The 21,094-nt window shown below is 42.5% G+C and overlaps 1 protein-coding gene across 1 annotated transcript in view; it reads right to left on the bottom strand.

Moving 5' to 3' along the window:
• The window catches only part of LOC131478608 (trafficking protein particle complex subunit 13-like), a 91,430-nt gene that overhangs the window by 21,285 nt on the left and 49,051 nt on the right, over positions 1-21,094 (bottom strand). The window lies entirely within an intron of this gene.

Genomic DNA, 21,094 nt, shown 5'->3' with positions numbered 1-21,094 from the left:
GTGTGCGTTTACTTCTGAACTTCTTTCTGGTTTAGATTATATTTGCTTCTTTGTCTTGCCACTAATACTGAATAGAAGTAGGTAGTAGGCAATATTTTGTTCCTAATTTTATAAATTTTTTTTTGCCTTTCACCACTGAGTATACTGAGTATATTGGCTGTGGATTTGGTAAATACTGTCTTTATTATGTTGAGGTAAACTTATTCTATACATAGTTTATTTGCAATTATTTTTAAACATGAAAGGGCATTACATTTTCCCAAGTCTTTTTTTTTGCATCTATCTAGATTATAATGTATATTTTTATCCTTCATTATATAAATGCTGTGAAACACATAAATTGATCTGTGCATCTTGAATCATCCTTTGTATCTCAAGGATTAAATTCTACTTGATTATTATATACATGTGATATATATATATAACATATGTTATAGATTATGTATGATATATAATACATGCTATAGATTATATATATATGCTTCCCTCTTATGTGTTATTGATAGCATATTGCCAGTATTTTGCCGATGATTTTTGCATCTATACTGGAAAACATATGGGTCTTTAGTTTTCTTTTCCTGCACTGTCTTCCTTTGAAATAATACTTGTCTCTAAAAAGTTCAAAAGCATTTCATCTTCAACAAAGCATGGCACATCTTCTCAATGGAATACTGCTCAGCCATTTAAAATAATGAAAATATACCATTTGCAACCAAATGGTCCCAACTAGAGACCATTATGCTCAGTGAAATAAGTCAATCCCAAAAGGACAAATACCATATATTCTCTGATATAAGGCAACCTTTGTGCAAAATACAAAGCAAATAGGTATATAGGTAAGCATGTATATTAATCTAGAATAACTGTATAATTGAGACCAGCATACCAAAAGGAGAAAATGCATTTCAATACGCATCTGTACTCCTAAATAAAAGGTGGACTCCCGATGAAACTGTTAACTATTCTTTGACAATACTAAATTTTCTACCACTATCTATACCAACAATGCCATGATACATTTAGATAACAGGATGTTGGGCTTGTGACTGTTGTTGAAAGACTATAATATTGTAATAATATGGGAAAAACAGTGGGGATATGCAGATGGAGGAAAAGGAAGTGGAGAGAGGCATCCCCACACCTACAAAACTGTATCATGGAAAATAATAATAAACATTTTTAAAAAGCAAGTGAGAACAAAGATCTTCTCTTCCTTTTCATGGAAGAGGAGGCCTGAATATATTTTTCTCAAACAAAGACACAGAATTGGCCAACAGGTATATGAAAAATGTTCACTATCACTAATCATCAGGGAAATGACAATTTAAATTACAATGACTGACCCAGCACGGTAGCCCAGCATGCACCAGGATCCCATATGGGTGCCAGTTTGTATCCTGGATGTTTCACTTCCCTTTTGACTCCCTACTTGTAGCCTGGGAAAGCAGTCAAGGACAGCCCAAAGCCTTAGGACCCTGCACCCATGTCGGGGACTCAGAGGAAGCTCCTGGCTCCTGGTTTTGGATCTGCTCATCTCCAGGCATTGCAGCCACCTGGGGAGTGAACTAGTGGATGGAAGATCTGTCTCTCTGTCTCTCCTTTCTCTGTAAATATGCCTTTGCAATAAAAACAAATAAATCTTAAAAAAAAAAACTACAATGAGATATTATCGCATACCTGTCAGAATGTTTATTTATCAAGACAGCAAATAATAATGAATATTGGTGAGGCTATGAAGAGAAGAAAGTCTTTGCATGCCACTGGTGAGAATATAAATTAAAACAACCCCAGGACTCGAGGCAAGGCATGTCAGGCTGTGCATACATTCACCAGTGTATGCAAGATCCAAAGTGGGGAGCTGGTCTCATAGGGGAAACTTGGTGAATGCCCCTGTTAGGCCACAGCTCCCTCTAGTGAGCATGCAAGCCCAAGGCTGAGGGCAGCCCAGGTCAGGCTGGGTTACAGTATCTGTCAGCATACATGAGGACCAGATTTGAGGCTGGACTGGACTGGGCCAGCCCAAAGCACCTGCTGGCAGGTGTAAGAGCCAGAACAGGGTGCAGGCTGGGCCACCAGTTCACATGGAGGACCAGGATTGGGGGCTGGGTGGGCAGAGCCAGACTGCTGCACCTGCCATAAAATGCCTAAGTAAATCAGGTCATGCCAGACTGTGCCACACATCTAAAGCATGTGCAAGACCCAGGGTTAGGGGCAAGCCTGGTAGAGAAACTTCAGAGACTCCCCTGCAAGACTATTCTCCCACTGGTAGGCATGAGAGCTTCACTGGAGGTAGACCAGGCTATAACATATGAGCTAGGTTTAGGGGAGAACCAGGATATGCTAGGGCACCAAATCTTTCAGCACATGCAAGAGCCAGAATAAATGCCTCAGCACCTGTCATTTGCCTCAGTACCCACTGGCAAGTGCTGGGACTGGGTGCAATGCATGTCAGGCTAGACCTCAATACCCCCTGACAAACAGAAGATTCAAGACTGAGAGTGGGCCTAGTAGAGGAACTTTGGGCATTCCTCTACTGTACTGCAGTTCACAGCGCTAATCATGAGAGCCAGGGTTGGGGGCAGGCTGGGCTGGACAATACGACAGCACCCATCAGCATATATGTTTGCTGGGTCTGGGTGTGGGTCAGGCTGAGCTAAGCTGCAGCATCCATGGAGTGTACAAGAACTAGACGGGATATGGGTTGGACCAGACTAGTGCTACATATGCCAGCACTGGCAGTAATCAGGGTTGGGAGCAGGCCTGGTGAATGTTATTGGGAGTCACCACTACTAGGCTGCAATTTCCCCTGGTGTGAGTAAAGGCTGTATTTGTTGCAGGCTGAATTGGGCTATGCTGCAGTACCTGTTGGTTTGTGTCAGAGATGGGGCTGGGGGAAGAAGTGAGCAAGCCACTACATTCACCAGTATGTGCATAGGCTAATGCAGGTGATAGATTGAACCAGATCCCACACTAGCTGGTGCACACTCAAGAGGTCTGGGGTCACCTCAGGAGAAGTTTCTTAAGGAACTCCCACTGGACCCAAACTTTGACCACAGAGAAAATCACAAGTTATGTCTAACTTAGGAGTGCATACATCAGAATTAGATCTCCTCAGTTGATGCCTGTGCAGTGGACAGAATGCCCACATGCACATGTGGTACACAACAGCAAGCTTATCTAGACCAACAGGGAATGTCAACTGCCTCGTCAGAGGATGGAAACCAGAACAGGTTGGACAGCTCTCCAGGCAAAGCTTTGCAGCAAGTGTCTGGGTCTGTGGATGCACTAGGGTAGACTTTATCAACCAATAGACCTTGAAAAGATTTTCTCAAGCCTGGAGCAACAAAACCAAAAATGTCTCAGAACTATCAAAGCCACTCAAGTAACACCCTCAGAACATTCTTCCACATATTGGGGTCTCTAAGATGACATCAAGTGGCCATCCTCTACCATTAGGTGTTGATGTAGTTTGGTAGCAAGGAGTGGCCCCCTCCCTTTCCCCCCTGCAGAAAAAAGGAAAATTTGGAAACATTTGTACATCCTCCTTCCTCCATACTTGACCCACCCCATACTATTCAGTGGCCCACAGGGGAATACATCCTTCTCAACTATGTAAACCACATTAAAATAAAATAATGTATATCTATAGATACAGATAAAACAACGATTATGAAAAATAGTGCTCCTTAAGGTATTCTTTGAAAAATTAAAACTAAAACTACCATATTACCCAGCAATTTCAATCCTCAGTATATATCTAAAGAATATGAAATCCATATGTCAAAGAGATACACTTTCACGTCTGTTGCAGCATTATTTATAATGTCCAGGAAATGAAATCAACTTGAGTGGCCAGCATGATAGCCTAGTGGCTAATAAACCCTTGCCTTGTGTCTGCTGGGATCCCATATGGGTGCTAGTTTGTATCCTGGCTGCTCTGCTTCCCTTCTAGCTCCCTGCTTGTGGTCTAGGAGAGCAATGAAGGATGCCCCCCAAGACCTTGGGAACCTGCACCCACGTGGGAGACTTGGAGGAAGCTCCTGGCTCCTGGCTCCTAGTTTCAGATCAGCTTAGCCCCAGGCGTTGCAGTCACTTGGGGACTGAATCAGGGAATAGAACATCTTGATTTATCTATCTATCTCTATCTCCTTGTCTCTTTAATCTGCATTTCAAATAAAAGCAAATGTATTTTTTTAAAGATTTGTTTTATTTTTATTACAAAGTCAGATATACTGAGAGGAGGAGAGAGAGAGAGGAAGTGGAGCTGCCGGGATTAGAACCAGCGGCCATATGGGATCAAGGCGAGGACCTTAGCCACTAGGCCACGCTGCCGAGCCCCAAAAACAAATGTATTTTTTAAAAGAATAAGTTTATTTATTTGGATCACAGATCTGGAGGCTAGGATCCGAGACAAAGGAAGTGCACCTGGTGGGAACCCTCCAATCTTCATTGTAACATGACAGAAGACATACATGATAAGATATGATGAGCAAATAAACTACAACTTCTCCTTTTCTCACAAAGCCACCAATTCTATCATGGGAGGCCTACCCTTATGACTCCATCTGATTTTAATTACCTCCCAAGGGTCCTATCTCCACATTCCATCAACATACTAATTTGAGGATTATCTTCCTAACATATGAAGATTTGGCCACACATTCAAACCATAGAATTCCATCTCTGGACCCCAAAATTCATCTCTCAAAATCGGTAATTCCATTCCAATAGCCCCAAAAGTTGTGACTCATTCCAGCGCAAATTACAAAAATCAAGCATTCAGAATCTTATATAAATAAGATATGGATGAGATTCAAAGCATAATTCATGCTTCATCCTGAGGCAATAAAATTAAACAAGTTTTCTACTTGCAAAATACCATGTGAAGCTAGGCATGAGGGAAACATTCCTATTCCAAAAGAGAGAAATGTTAAAGAAAAGAATAGGAACTGGTTCCAAGCAAATCCAAAACCAAACAGGGAAAACACACTCAATCTCAAAGCTCCAGAATAACTTCCTTCAATTCATGCCCCACTTTCTGGGCACAATGGAGTGGTTGTTAATGTCCTCCAAAGACTCAAGCAGCCCAAGCCCTATATACCTTTGATGGGCTCAGTCAACTCAGAAGGTTTGGAGGTGACTTCTCATTCTGCATTTCTCTGAAGAACTGCAAGCTGGTACTTCTACAGTTCCAGAATTTTGAAGATGGTATTCCTACTCCCATGGCTCAACTAGACATTGCCCTAATGGAAACCTTTTAAGGTGGCCTCATTCTCATAGTTCCACTAAGTATTAAACTAGTGGGGACTCTCTAGTGACTCTGTTCCTATAACCAGTTGCTGCTTGGACTCTCAGGTAGTCTGCATCATCCCTTAAAAACCTAAGCTGAGAAGGGCTGACGCAGTAGCATAGTGAGCTAATCCTCTGCCTGCCAGTGTTGGCATCCCATATGAGCATCAGCTAGTGTCCTGGCTGTTCCATTTCCCATCCAACTCCCTGCTTATGGCCTAGGAAAGCAGCAAAAAATGGCTCAAATCCTTGGGACCCTACACCCATGTGGGAGAACTGGAAAATTCTGCTGGTTTTTGGCTTCAGATCAGCTCAACTCCAGCCATTACAGCCTTTTAGGGAGTGAACCAGCAAACGAAAAACATCTCTGTCTGTGTCTCCTTCTCTCCCTGTAAACTCTGCCTTTCAAATGAAAAATAAATCATTTTTAAAAATATAATTTATGCCTTCTCAGGTCCTGCATTCTATCTACCGACAGGATCAGTGCTAAATAAATTCCACCAAGGTTTATGACTTGCAGTCTCGGGAGTCATAGCCTGAACCACAACAGGGCCCACTTGATAACTGGCTAGGAAACTCAAGGAGTGCTGTGCTGAAATTTTGGTAACAAACACTAGAGGTAGCCCTGGCCAACAAATCCATGAAGGATGCCCTAGGTCTGCCTGTACCCACACATACACTGGTGGGTACTGTAACCTTATATGGGCTTCTCCTAGCCTCAGTCCTTGTGCTCACATGCAGGGACTGTGTGTCCTGACAGAAGAGTTCCCCAAGCTTCTCTATCAGATCACCTACCAGTGGCAGATTTGCACACACCAGTCAGTGCTTGGCCCACTTCCTGTTCCATCAGGTATCATGGCCTTGCCCAACCAGCCCACACCCATTCTGGCTCTGTGTTGGGTGCTACAGCCCAGCTATGAACAGGCATTTTTCAAAAGAACAGATTCAAAGGGCATGAAAAAATGCTCAAGCTCCCCACCTTCACAGAAATATGAATAAAACCACACTGTGATTCTACCTGACTCCAAGTTGGTCTACATTTATAACAACACCAACAACACCTGCTGGCATGGATGTGGGTGGAAAAGTACCCTGACTCACTATTGATGGGAGTTGCAGCCACTATGGAAGTCAGTATGGATAGTACTAAGAGAACTGAAAAACTGATCTTCCATATGACCCAGTTATTCCACTTCTGGGAATATATCCAAAGAAAATGAAATCTGCATAAGAGAAAGTGACCTGTTGCCCTATATTTACAGCAACATAGTCTGCAATAGTGAAGACATAGAAACAGCCCAGATGCCCATTTTAAAATGAAATACTACTGAGGCATTAAAAAGAAAGTAAATCTACCCTTTGGAACAAAATGGTCCGAACTGGAGACCATTATGCTCAGTGAAATCAGCCAATCCCAAAAGGACAAATATCATATGTTCTCTTTGTTATATAAAGCACCCTTCATGCAAATACAATATGAATAGATACATAGGTAAGCATGTAAATGCATATTTTTTCCTAGAGGATCTATATAATGGAGCAAAGGACGGTATGCATCTCCGTTTCTGATTCAATTGTTAAATATAGGTTGGCACTAGAATGCTGGATTTTATACCATTCTCTATACCCACAATGTAGTCATACACTTAAATAGCAGAATGATACACTTGTGATTGTTCTTGAGGGACTAAGCTATTGCTTTAGCATAGGAGCAAAAGTGTGGGGAGGTGGGGGTGGGTGGAAGGGGAAATTCTTGAGCCTAAGAAACTGCATCATGGAAAATAAAGAGTTTTAAAATAAATAAAATATATGAACCCAAAAGATTTTAAGAATTATGCACTGTGAATAAAATAAAATGTGATCGGAGTCACACCTAGAAATTAAACACATTCTTACAGAGTCATGTTGCCCATGTGCATCTGGCTATATATTGAGACTAAATTTACTAGAGCAAAGTCAGGAGCAGAGAGACAAATTCTGAGTCTAGGGCAAAAGTCCAAGTCAGAAATTATCACAAATATTGAATATAAAGTTGATGGAAAGTTACTGGATTTTGTATTTATTATGGGGATGAAGCCATTAGAACTTGGTGTTGTTTTGGGTTTTGTAATATTCTTAAAATAAAAGAAGGAATAGCCAAGGATTAGCCCAGGCTTTCACACTAAACAACTGCAAGAACAAACTGGTCGTTGATTAAAACACAAATCTACGGAAGAGGCAGATTTGGAAATGCTTACCAGGAGCTCAGATTTGAACATATTATAACTCACTGATCCCAATGGCATCCAAATGAAATTTCTGAGGGCTGGCATGATGGCTCAACTGGCTAAGCATCCACCTACAAGACCCGGTATTCCATATGGGTGCAGGTTCATGTAGAGGATGGCTCAAAGCTTTGGGATCCTGCACCCATGTGGGAGACCTGGAAGAAACTCCTGCCTCATGACTTCAAATCAGCTCACCTCCAGCCATTGTGGCTATTTGGGGAGTGAACCAAAGGATGGGAATTCTGTCTCTCCTCTCTGTAACTCTATCTTTCCAATAAAAGTAAATACAATTTTTTAAAAAATAAAACTCAGAGAAAGTATTAACACATGAGAGGATCTGGAGTAGAGACATGTTCTGACATTTGATATACAAATGTTGAGCTCTTTGACATATAAAATCATTTTACAATCTAGTAAACAGATGAATGATATTAGCTAGGCAAAATATCTAACCAGAAAAAGAGAACTAATTCACAGGCCAGTCATAGGACATTTCTAGAATTCTGAGAGAAGTGGAGAAGGCTTCAAAAGAGACAGAAGCAGTTGGCAATGATCCAGGAGGAAAATCAGGGACTATGATTTCACATATGCAAAATGCTTCAAGGAGAGGAAAAGTATATTAACTAAGCCAAAAGCCACTAGTCAAGGCACTCTCTAGAAATGATCAGTGGATTTATTAATTCAGAGGTCACTGTGTACCTTAAGAGAAACAGCTGCAATTTATTGGTGGCAGAGAAACCTGATTTCTTGAGTTCAGAAATAAATGAGAGAAATAGAGATGCCAAGTACATACATTCCTTTAAGGAGTTAGAAAGGATATTTTTCTGACATCTAGCAAGAAGAAGAAGAACTCTTCCATTTAAGCATGATAGAGCATGACATTTCTAAGAAAGCAATTGAAACTACTTGGTTTTCAACTTTAGCAATGCCCTAATAAATACTTGCAACCTTCTGATTTCTTGCTTATATATCTTAGCTGCTGTTACTTTTTTTTCTTGTTGTTAGGTTTTTAAAGCAGTTTTTACATTTTGTGTGATTATCTGAGATCTGGACATTTCATTGTTCCACATATTTTTCCCAAACTTATGACTTGTATTTGTCTACATAATCTCTATCACTATTAACTTTCATTTTTTTAATTTTGATGATATTTACATAGTTGATACGGGCTCAAAGGGTCAAGGGCTACAGGAAAGGGGATAAGACCATTGTTTCCATATTCTCCTTTTTCCTTCCTGTATCTGGGGGAAGGGGAGAGACAAAGGGAGAAGCTATACCCACCCTCCCACATATCCCAGGGTCCCAGATGTGGAAGCATGCTCCAAGGGCACTGCTCAAGTGGTTCTCGTAGTTCAACTGTTCTGAATTGCTGTCAATCTTGCCATTCCAAGCACAATGAAATCTCTTCAGAATCCACTGGCTGACATAGTCCACATTAGCATCTCCACTTGCCCAGATTTTCACTGCCAACACTTTACTGGGCTAGTTGATCAATTAGTTCTGTCCTTTGTTGTGGTACTAGGTGTCATATGCAGTCTCCAATGTACTGCCATATCCTCCATGTGTACCTGGATATGCTGTCCACTGCTCCATCTGAGCCACTAGGAGGCTCAGCTTTGACATATGCACTCCACGGTCAGACCATGGAACCTGCAATTCTCTTCATGTTTGGGGTTCTGAGTCCAGCAGTTCGATTGGGGGGAATCCCAAAGAAATTTCATCTGAAGTCATTCCAGACCTGATTCTTGTGTTGTGAATGCCAATACAGAGTCTGGCACAGTCCATTGCCTCTATCAGTCTATACATATGCTGGTGTTTGCAATTGCTGGGTCAGTTCTGCCTCCAGCCACATCTTCTACACAAACCAATGAGTGTTGGAGCCCATCCCAATCCTGTCCACCACACACTTGGCAATGTAAACCAGTGGGAGCTGCAGCCTATTTAGGGTGACTCCCAATAACCCTCACCAGGCCTGCCTCCTGCCTTGGTCCCCATGCTTGCCAGTATGTACAGCAGACTCCTCCAGTCTGTCCCACACCCCATCCAGCTCATATATATGTCATTGGGAATTGAAGCCTAGTTCAACCTGACCAGCCGCACTATCCAGCCCACACATGTGCCAACAGGTGCCACTCTCTGTCTAGTCATGCCTGCCCCAGTCCAGACAAGTGGCAACCCAGGAGGGAGGCGCCCACTGTTTCCCTGCTGGGCCAACTCCCACTCCGGAATCATGCACTCTACAGGTAGTTCTGCAGTTTGGCTTGACAGAATTAGTCCCCAATGCCAGCATCGGTCAAATGATACTGCAAAACCCAATCAATCCACACCCACTCTGACTACTTATACTTGCGTCAGTAGGAAGAGTCAACCCAGCCTGGCTTTTCCCTGGTCCAGCTCACATGAGGCCAACAGATGTTGTAGCGCTGCCAGGTCTGATCTGCCCCCAACCCAACTCATGCTCTCCAGTGGGAGTGGTAATCCAGCAGGGAAGCCCTCCACATCTGCCTACCAGCTTTGCCCACTCTCCCTCAGGTCTTGCATGTGCTGATCGTGTGCCGCTGAACGGTCTGGCATGGCCTGCCTCACCTCAGCCTTTGCCAGTGGGTGCTGTAGCCTGGCTTGACCCAGCCCACCAATTCCAACTAACTGGAGGGGGTTACAGCCCAACCCAGCCCAGCAGGCACCCAGTCCAAGCCCTCACATGTACTGATGTGTGTTGTAACTAAACCCAGACCAACTCACACTCCATTCTGGTACTCGAATTTGCCAGTGGGTGATGTGAACTGGCCCTGCCTGGTATATCCCCAACCTATGCCAAATCTATGCCAGTGGGTACCGTTCCCTGGCCTGGTCTGGGCTGTTCCCTATCACAGTTCTTGTGCTCACCTGCAGGGACTGTGTCCTGACAGAGAGATTTCCCAGGCTCCTCCATCAGAACCTCTCCCAATGCCATATCTTGTGCACATGGGTGGGTCCATGGGCCAGCCCTACTTAGTCCACCTCCTGACCTAGCAGGAACAATGGCCTCTCCTGACCAGCCTTCAATCCATTCTGGTTATTATTGTTGGGTGTTACAGCCCAGTCTAGCCTGGTCCACATGCAGACAGAGATCACACTCAGCTCAGCAGGGACACAAACCTAGCCTAGCCCATCCTACACCTACCCTGGTCCTCATGAGCACCAGTGGGTTCTGGAATCTAGCCCAGTCCAGCACACTCAGCCCCCAGTCCACACTTGTGCCAAGGTCCGCTGCAGCCATATCCAGACCAGAACGTGGCTCCCATTCCATCCCCATGTTACTAGTGGGAACTACAACCCATCCAGAGCATCCCCTTAGCTCCCTAACCAAATCTATTCCCAGCTATAGATCTTGCATGCTGCAATGGTTTCTCTGACCCAGCTTGGCCTAGTCCCCCACTTGTCCTGACCTTTGCCTTTGGATGCTGTAGCCTGGCCTGACCCAGACTACCCCAAGTCCCACCACTCGCTGGCAGGTGTTTGAACCTGGCCCTGCTCCATCTGCTCCCATCCCAGGCTCATGCATCCTGGTAGGTGTGACAGCCTAGCTGAGCTTGACCTGTGCACCAGCCTGGTTTCTGCTCTTGTGTTGAGGAAAGGTAGTCTCAACCCTACCTGGTCTGCCCCCCTCCAATACCAACTGACACATTAGGCAGCAGTTGGAGTTACCCTACTCAGGCTGCCCAACATCCAGACTTAGAACACATGCTCATCAGTGGGAGTTACGACCCCAATAGGAGAGTTCCCCAGGTTCCCCCACTTGGCCCACTCCCTGACCCAGATCTCAGATGCTCCAGCAGGTGCTAGGTCCTTGCCCTGCCACTCCATCTTGGCCTTGTATGAGCTGGACGATGCTGCAGCCTAGCCTGCTTCACACCCTGTTTTAGGATGCACATGTGGGTGCTGCAGCCTGGACCTGCCCTGTTTCCAACCCAAGCACCTGTGAGTGTCAGTGGGTTCCATGGTCACTTGTAGTTTAGCCCATCATCACCCCAACTCTTAAGCTAACCAATGGGACTTGTATTTCCACAGGGTTGGGCCCACTTATGCCCTGCAGAATCTACCCCAGACTGGTTCTCTCCGAAGCTGGTTAGTGTCATGACCCTGCCTAATGTGACCCATCCCTTGTTCCAACACTCAGTCAGGTACTGGGATCTAGCCCTGCCAGACAGGCCCCCAGCCATAGCTTTCATGTGGACTGGCATGTGGCAGTCAGTGATGTTGTGCACTAACAGCCAACCTCAGGACTCCCATGTGGGCTGGTGGATCAGTCTAACTCAAACAGATCTTATGGACTCTCCCCTCCAAACCACCAGGTCTCAGTCCCCATGCTTGTCTGCAACTTCAGTGACCCCGTCACTGGGAGTCACACAGGATTCAATCCTCACCTACACGCACATTGGACTTATCCACAGATGTCCCTAGGCAGTAATTATATACCCCAAAAACCCTAGAGCTCGCCGCTGGGGCGCCAGCAGGTGGAACCTGGCACCATGTGGCGTGCTGGCTGCCCAAAGTTCCAGACTCACTCACCGCATGGCAGTGTTGGTCATGGCCAGAATACCAAGCATTGAGTCTGACCTGGCTCAGGTACCCTCAGCAGCCACAACACTTCTGAGGTCTCCCTTCAACCAAGCCCACGGTCAAACCCACTGCTAACTTTTAAAAATAACTTAATCCAAGACAATAAAAGAGTTATTTCACTCAACAAAACAAAAAATACATTCATCTCAAAATCATTCCTTTTCCACTATTCACTTAATCGGCAAAGAATAACAGTTCTGAATTTTCATAACCATCCTTTCGGTTTCATCTACAAATTATTAAACCTATACACCAAAATTAAGCAACAAGGGGCAGTGAATCTCATGAATTCTGTAGGTAAGTTTTTGGTAATAGCATAGTGTTGGTAAAATTCTGATCATCAAGACCTATTGCCAAGTACTTTAAATTAACCTTGATTTTCTTTAGTAACTGAGGTTGTTTGTTTCAAAGCACAGATTGCTGGATCTCAGTTTCTGATCCAGTAAGACTGAGTTGGTGCTTTTTTTAAAAAAATGATTTATCAATTTTCATTGGAAAGAAAGATTTACAGACAGGAGAGACAGAAAGAAAGAGCTTTGATTCACTGGCTCACTCTCCAAATGGCCAGAGCTGAGCTGATCTGAAACTAGGAGCCAGTAGCTTCTTCCAGGTCTCCCATATGGATATAGTGTCCCAAGGCCCCGAGCCATCCTCTATTGCTTTCCCAAGCCACAAGCAGGGAACTGAAAAGGGAGCAGCCAGGATACGAACTAACACCCATATGGGATGTCTGTGCTTACAGGTGAAAAATTAGCCAATTGAGCCAACATACCAGCCCGTAGTAACAGTTTTTATCCACTGTTTTCAGAATCTTCAGGATCTTTCAGAATTTTCAGAATCTTTCTCCAGAACAATAATAGAAATAACAATTATCATATAGTTGGTGAAAATGCCATCTGCTACACTGCTACACTGGGCAGAGGTTCATGTTCCAGCTGCTCCACTGCTGATCCAACTCTCTGCTAATGCTCAAATGCTTGGGCCCCTGCCTCCCATGTAGGAGACATAGATGAAACTCCTAGTTCATGGCTTCAGCCTGGCCCAATCCTGGCCATTGAAGCCATTTAGGAAGTGAATCAGAAGATGAAAGATGCCTCTCTTTCTTTGTCCTTCTCTGCAACTCTGACTTTTAAATAAATAGTTTTAGCTTTTTGAAACAAAGAAATAACAAGACATGCTTTCCTCATTTTCTAGTATTTATTTTTAAATATTTCTATTCAGAATAACATATCACATATTTTAAGGTAATTTTTATCATTTCTAATCTAATCTAAATAATGTTTACATACTGTTTGTGTTAACACAATTTTTTATTTATGGATATCTGATTAAATACATTACATTCAATATGTGCATTTTTTGGCACCACAAGAAAAAATTTGTATTTGAAGATTTCAACGGATCCAGATAACAGAATACCTTCTCCAGATTAGAATATCAACAAAATGTTTCCTATTTCAGAACATTAAAGACACACAATACAATTTAAAAAGTATAAATCTTACAGCATCTTCTATCAGACCATAATAGGACTAAACTAGAAACAGACAACAAAATGATAGTTGGTAAATCCCCAAGTACCTGGAGTTTAAAGAACAAATTTCTAAATAGCACATAGAACAAAAGAAGTTTCAAGAGACATTTTGCAAATATTTTGCATTAAATGTAAATGAAAATATAACTTATCAAGGTTTGTGAGATACAAACACAACAATATTTAAGGGAAATTAATAGTGTTGAATGCATATGTTATGAAATAAAGATCTAAAATCAATAATATAAACTTCTAGATTTAACAATTAGAAAAAGAATAGATGAAATCCAATAAAATATAGGAAATGATAAAAAATAGCACAGATTGAATGGAGTTGAGAAAAGAAAAATCCACAGAGAAAATCAACAAAACTAAATGACACTCCAACTGCCAAGCAGGCCACAGAGAATTGGATGCCCTCAGAGGCCGAGTACTCTGAGGTCACCCACCCCCAACCGGAGCTTCCGCAGGGGATGGAAGAAATCCAAACACTACCGTGCAGAAACCAACATTATCGGAAAGACAACCAGAAGCCCTGAGCGGTCCGCAGAAACAGAAGAACAATAAATGTCCTTCGGGACCAGGGAGGAGACCTTTCTCTGGTCCGAGCCTGGCTCCACCTCTGGACCCCCACCCTCCCTCGCAATGACCATCGGGATCGCTCCGAAAACCCCTCATAGCAAACAATCATACAAACTAAAAAAACCTAGAATAAATAGACAAACAACAAAAAGTAGAGCTTGGAATCTGACAGGAAAGAGCTGGCGTGGATTGGCTCATGCCTCGCTGGGTGGGACACAAAGATTAGTCACTCCTCACCATGGTGTTGAGGATTTTCCTGCACACCTCCCCCCCCAAAAATGTTCTGCACCTTAATTGTCGACAAATGTCTTGTTAGAGTTACAAGCCAGTCTAGATTATCCTAAAATCTGCCAAGATCAGCACAACAAATGGCTAAATACTAAAATGAAATAGACACGAGACAGCTGAATGGTACCTTATAGCCATTTTAAGTATTGTATATAGCAGCCGGTCCCGTATATAAACTAAAATTGAAATGTCAATGAGCTAATCATAGGTTGTGGTTAAGAAATTGCTTCTTTTTTTTTTTTTTTAACATACTAGTTACTCAAAACCATGTCAATTCCATAATGTTGCAAATTGCTGTTGATGTTATATTGGGACTCTTAATTGACTGGGATGATATTCTACCAGCTCTAACTTCGGACCAGAAATGGTCTCCCCAAGAAACTGTTCAACCCATCTGGACAATAAGTAGCTGGACTCTATGCTTGGTATATGTTTGCAAGGAAAGAATCTTGATTGAATTTGAACTGTAATACTGCATCAAGGTGGAGGAATCCACCAGGGGGGAGGGGAGGGGTGGGGGGATTCCCAGAGCCTATGAAACTGTCACATAATGCAAAATAATTAATAAAAAAAAAAACTAAATGACACTCCTCTAGGGGACCATGTTGTAGTGTAGCAAGTTAAGCTGTCTCCTGTGATGCCAGCTCAAGTCTCGGCTACTCCTCTTTTTGTGGGGTTTTTTGGGTTTTTTGCTTTTACTTATTTTTTAATTATTATTATCATTTTATGATACAGTTTTATAGGCCCTAGAATTTCCCATACTCCCTCCCCAAATCCACCCCCCTCACTGAGTTCCCCTATATTAATACTATAGTATAGTTCTTCATAAACAATCATATGTTCATCATTGCAGGCATGGACAATGGCAGGGAGTTCAGCATCCTATTGTCAAGATGTAGTTAATAGTTTCATTGGGAGTCCATCCTTGTTCTGAAAGTAGAGATGCATACTGCATTGTATCCTCACATCTGGATCTGATAGTCTCCATTACACAGTTACTGTACATCCTCTGTACATTTAATGAAAAGCCACAAAACAAAATCAACAACAGGAAGAAAAAAATGCCATGAAGTTAAATAACATGCTACTGAATGACTAATGTGTCACTGAAGAAATAAAAAAGAAAATCAAGAACATTCTTAAAGAAAATGAGCTACTGTATAATCTATGAGTCAGTGAAGAATTTAATGAGAAAGTGTTTTGAAGAGATGAAAATAAAAAAGAAAAAAATCAAACTCCATGATATAGTTTCTGCTGATCTTTGTTGGTGACATAGGCAACAGATGAGTTTTGCAAAGCTTTCCTTTGTCTTTGAAAATGAAATAAAATTCTTCCACAGTAAAGAGAAGTTAAAAGAATATATCTCTTGCAAACCTGTCTTACAAATGATACTTAAAGATGTTCTCTTGACAGAGAAGAGGAATAGCACCCACCAAAACCAATGGCAAATGTGAAGAACATCCCAGTAAAATGACAACAGAAGATTAAATCAATGAGCAACCCATTGCTAAAATGACAGGACCAAATTACCACCCATTCATAATAACTTTGAATGTAAATGGCTTAAGCTCATCAATCAAATGTCATAGATTAGTAGACTGGATTAAAGAAACAGTAAGTGCATTTTTATTGAAAGTCTAAGAAGTACTATTTTCAAGGACTGGGTATGTGTTAAGTCAATCTGAGTTTAGCATAATTATTATTTTTACATAAAGTCTCAACTGTATGTCTATAAGTATGTTCGGTTATAGTAGAAAAACTGGAAATAGTCATGAGTATGTGAATTACTGCAAATATACCCACCGCACAAACACACACACTTTTAACTGTAAGCATATTACCTATCTAATGCTCTGGTTTAAAAAAATGACAATAATAATCATGATGATAATAAAATAGCCAGATTTATAAGGATTTCAGGATTGTGATCATTTTTCCTTCTTTTGATCATAAACAGTTCAAAATTATCCCTTTCAAAAGAAAAACATGAAAGATAATATTTTCTACTGTGATATTCTGTATCTAATATTCTAGTGAAACATTCTGGGTGTTTGAATATGTTGGTCAAATTTATGTGAGATCAAATTAGTACTCAAGATTTAAATGAGAAACAGCCTTTTAAGTAATTAAGTTAGGAGCCAGTGTTTCAAAGAAGCTACACTTGGCTTGCCCACATATCATATCAGAATGCCTGGTTTGACATCCCACTTCTGCTGTCCATTCAAGCTTCTTGCTAACGCATGCCATGTGAAACAGTCGGTGATACTCAAGTCCTTGGGTCCATATCACCCATGTGGGAGACCTAGATGGAGTTCCCAGCTCCTGGTTTCAGCCTGAACCAGCCCCAGTTGCTGCAGATATTTGGAAAATGAACCAGCACAGATTTCTTTGTGTCGATGTGTCTTTGCTCCTCTTCATTTCAAATAAAATACAGAAAAAATGAGGATACTTGCATAGGTGCAGTTTTCTAGAAAGAATATGACACAAAAGCCTATTAAAATATGGAAGAACAGGTAAGTGACACAGAACTTAGAGGTAAATGGAGTTCTATTATTAGAGTGTCTCCTTTAGGAAAGTTATGCCAAACGTAACATGAATCAGTTATATGGGACTTATATGTCCGCAAAAAGAATGAGAAAATATTTCATATCTTTTCTTAATTATGACAATAAAAATAGCAATACCAGTAATAACAATGAGATAAATTATAAAAGAAGAGGACAGAGAAACCAACAAAAACAACAACAGTGGTTGTGGATGATGTGTCATGCAGATGTCCCCAGCATAAGGATTAACTTTTAAATGTGTGTGTTTGTGTGTGTGTGTGTGTGTGTGTGTGTCTGTTTTTATTTGAATGGCAGGGTTACAGAGAGAAAAGGAGAGGTACAGAAATCTTCCAGCCACTGGTTCACCCCCCAAATGGCCACAAAGGCCAGAGCTGAGCCCAACCAAAGCCAGGAACTAAGAGCTTCTTCCTAGTCTCCCATATAAGGTACAGGCTCCCAAGGCTTTGGGCCATTCTTGACTGCTTTGCGAGGCCACAGGCAGGGAGCTGGAAGGGAAGTAAAGCAGATGGAACTCAAACCAGTGCCTATTATGGGTTGCTGGCACCACAGGCAGAGGCCTAGCCTGGTGTGTACTGGCCCCAGGTATAGGAATTTGAAGTTCAACTCCCTTTTCCTAATTTGTGACAATTCCAGAACTCCCTATGAAATCAGCTAAGCCATTTTCTGTGACTATATCACCACTCAACTTTTCCCTATGCACAATTCTTCTTTTGCTTTATCCTAGATGTTGAACCCAAAACTGTTGACCAACAATATTTCTGCAAGGAAATCTCCATTTCATAGTACTATCCCCAGAAAATTAACCAGCAAAAATATTACCCATATATTGCTTAATATAGGCCAAGTCCTGATTTTTTTTTACATATTGATACATTTCCTTCTTATAATATAAAGATCTACAAAAACTATTATTCCCATTTTATGGATAAGGAATCTGAGACAGAAAGTGGTTAAGTAACTTGCCAAGATCTCACACAAAGTAAGCGCAAGAGGGCCCGGCATGGTAGCCTAGCGGTAGCCTAGCAACTAAAGTCCTAGCCTTGAACACGCCAGGATCCCATATGGGCGCTGGTTCTGATCCCGGCAGCTCCACTTCCTGTCCAGCTGCCTGCTTGTGGCCTGGGAAGGCAGTCGAGGACAAAGCCCTGGGACTCTGCACCCGTGTGGGAGACTGTTGCACTCACTTGGGGAGTGAATCATCAGATGGAAGATCTTTCTCTCTGTCTCTCTTCCTCTCTGTATATCTGACTTTGTAATAAAAATAAATCTTTTTTTAAAAAAAAGTAAGTATAAGAGACAGCCAGACTTTGTCCTCAGGCACTGTGATTCTAGACCACATGCCCTTAATCACTATGCCCTAAGGCCTTTTAACCTTGATATCACTGAGTTTGAATTCCAAGGTTTTTTCCTAACAGATAGTGGGCTGGAACTGATATTGTACAGTGGGTTAAGCTATCAACTGTGAGACTCCGGCATTCCATATCAGGGCTCTGCTTAAAATCTTGGTTGCTTCATTTCCAATCCAGCTACCTGCTGGTGCACCTGGGAAGCCAGTGAAGGATTGTCCAAGTATTTTGGGCCCCTGCCATCCACTTGGTAGACCTGGATGGAGTTTCCTAGCTCCTGACTTCAGACTAGCCATATGGGGAGTGAGCCAGCCAATAAAAGATATCCCCAACCCCCCTCTCTCTCTCCACCTTCTCCACCTCTCCCTCTGTTACTCTGACTTTCAAATAAATAAATAAAACTTTATTTTTTAAAAAGAAGTAACTACTATGCTAAAATTAGTTTTCAATACAAGTCCCAAAATAATCTTGTCAAACCTAAGTTACAGAGATAGGTGTTTGACACAGAATTTAAGATGTCACTTGGGATGTCACATCCCATATTGGAGGGTCTGGGTCTAAGTCTCAGTTCCACTTCTGTCTCCAGCTTCCTGCTAATGTGCATTCTGGGAAGTAGTAGACAATGACTAAGTCCTTGGGTCACCACCATTCCTGTGGGAGACCCGAATTGAGTTTTAAGTTGCTGGTTTATCCTGGTCAAGCACTGGTTGTGGCAAAGGTAAGCCTGTCCTTCCCCTCTCCCTCCATTTCTCTGTCTCTCTCTCTTTTCCTTCTGTCTCTCTCCCTCCCCTCTCCCTCTCCTCTCTCCCTCTCTCCCACTCCTGGTCTCTTGCTCCCTCTCCTCTCCCAGTCTCCCTCCCTCTCTCCCTCTCTAGCTCCCTCTCTGGCTCTCCCTCACCCTTTCTTCCTCTCCCTCTCTCCCTCCATTCTCTCTGCATCTCCTCTTCTCTCTGCCTCTCTCCCTCTCTCAGTCCCTCTCCCCTCTTTCTCTCTTCCTCCCTTCTCCCTCTCTCCCTTGCTCTCTCCTTCTCCCCATTCCCCCATCCCTCTCTGTCCCTCTTGCTCGCCTTCCTCTCCCTCCCCCTCCTCTCCCTCCCCCTCCTCTCCCTCCCCCTCTTCCTCCCCCTTCTCCTTTTCTCTCACCCTCTCTTCTACTCTCTCTTTTCTACTCTCTCCCTCCCTCTCTGCATTCCCCCTTTCTTCCTCTGCCCTCTCTCCCTCTCTCCCTCTCTTCTACTCTCCCTTCCTCTCTTCTCCCTCTTTCTCCATCTCACTCTCTCTCCCTCACTCTCATTCTCTCCATTTCCCTCATTTCCACTGCCTCTATTCCTCTTTGTCCCTTTCTCCCTCTCTTCCTCTCTCCCCCCTTCCTCTTTCTGTCCCTCTTCCTTCTTTTCTCCCTCTTTCCTACACTCTCCTTCTCTCCCTCTCTCAAACTCTCTCCCTCTATCTCTCCCTTTTTTTCTGCCTCTCCCTTCTCCCCTCCCCCTCTCCTTCTCTCCCTCTTCCTCCCTTTCTCTCTCTTGCTCTCCTCAATTCCTGTATGGTATACTAAACTTTTATTCAAAATGAATTTAGCTTCTGCTGAGCCCATTGTAACATATCCCTCCCTGTGGGAGGAGTCCCAGTCCCACTCCACTGACAATAACTTTGGCCATATGAATTTTTTTCCAATGAACTATGATCATAATATTCCATTTCTGAGTAAGATTTTTAAGGATTATCACATGGTGCTGCTGGTTCCATGGCATAGCAGACTAAGGTTCTGCCTGCAGTGCCACATCCCTTATGGGCAGGAATCTGACTGCTGTACTTGGCAATCCAGCTTGCTGCTAATGTCCTAGGAAAAGCAGCAAAGCATGGCCCATGTGCTTGGGTCCCTGAATGCACATGGGAGACCTGAAAGATGCTCCTGATTCTTGACTACAAACAGGTCCAGCTCTAGCCACTGTGACCACTTCAGGAGTGAATCAGTGAATGGAAACTAACTCTCTCTTTCTCTCTCTCTCTCTCTCTCTCTCTCTCCCTGCCTTTCTCTCTCTGCCTCTCTATAAATTCACCTTTCAAATTAAAAAAAAAAATTTCACATGGTTCCACTATAACTCTTTCACTTCTACCATAAAAATAGCTCCTTGAAATGTTGAGAATATTCTTATCTATGTAAAAGCAAATATTTTGGCAATCGTATTTATGTTAGAAAACATGACTTTGCTAAAAAATAAAAAATAATAAAAATTAAAATTAAAAAAATAGCTCCTTGAGCTTAGTTACCTGGATGAAGAGAACATAAAAAGATTCATAGAAAATCTATGAAGGGTCTATCAAATAAAGCAAAAAAAAAAAGTTTTGCTATAAGCCACTGAGACCTGGAAACTTTTTAAAAAGCACAATATGACTTAGAGAAAACTGACTCATACTTCTTAATGGGACATGTTGGCTCCTTCGATTCAGCGCCTTCACATCTATGACTTCCTTTCACAAACAATAAAATGCAGCTTTGAAACAACTAGCTCATGATTCTATCAGGGATCCCACCTCTGTCCTCCCATTTACATTATCTCCTGCAAGAACCACCCTGAAGATGCCAGGAATTGGTTTAAGTGTGCCTCTTCTTACAGC

The sequence above is a fragment of the Ochotona princeps genome, chromosome X (genome assembly GCF_030435755.1).
Source record: "Ochotona princeps isolate mOchPri1 chromosome X, mOchPri1.hap1, whole genome shotgun sequence".
NCBI classification, from domain to species: Eukaryota; Metazoa; Chordata; class Mammalia; order Lagomorpha; family Ochotonidae; genus Ochotona; species Ochotona princeps.
Note: the sequence above shows the minus strand (reverse complement) of the source record. Positions and strands in the feature narration are given on the sequence as shown.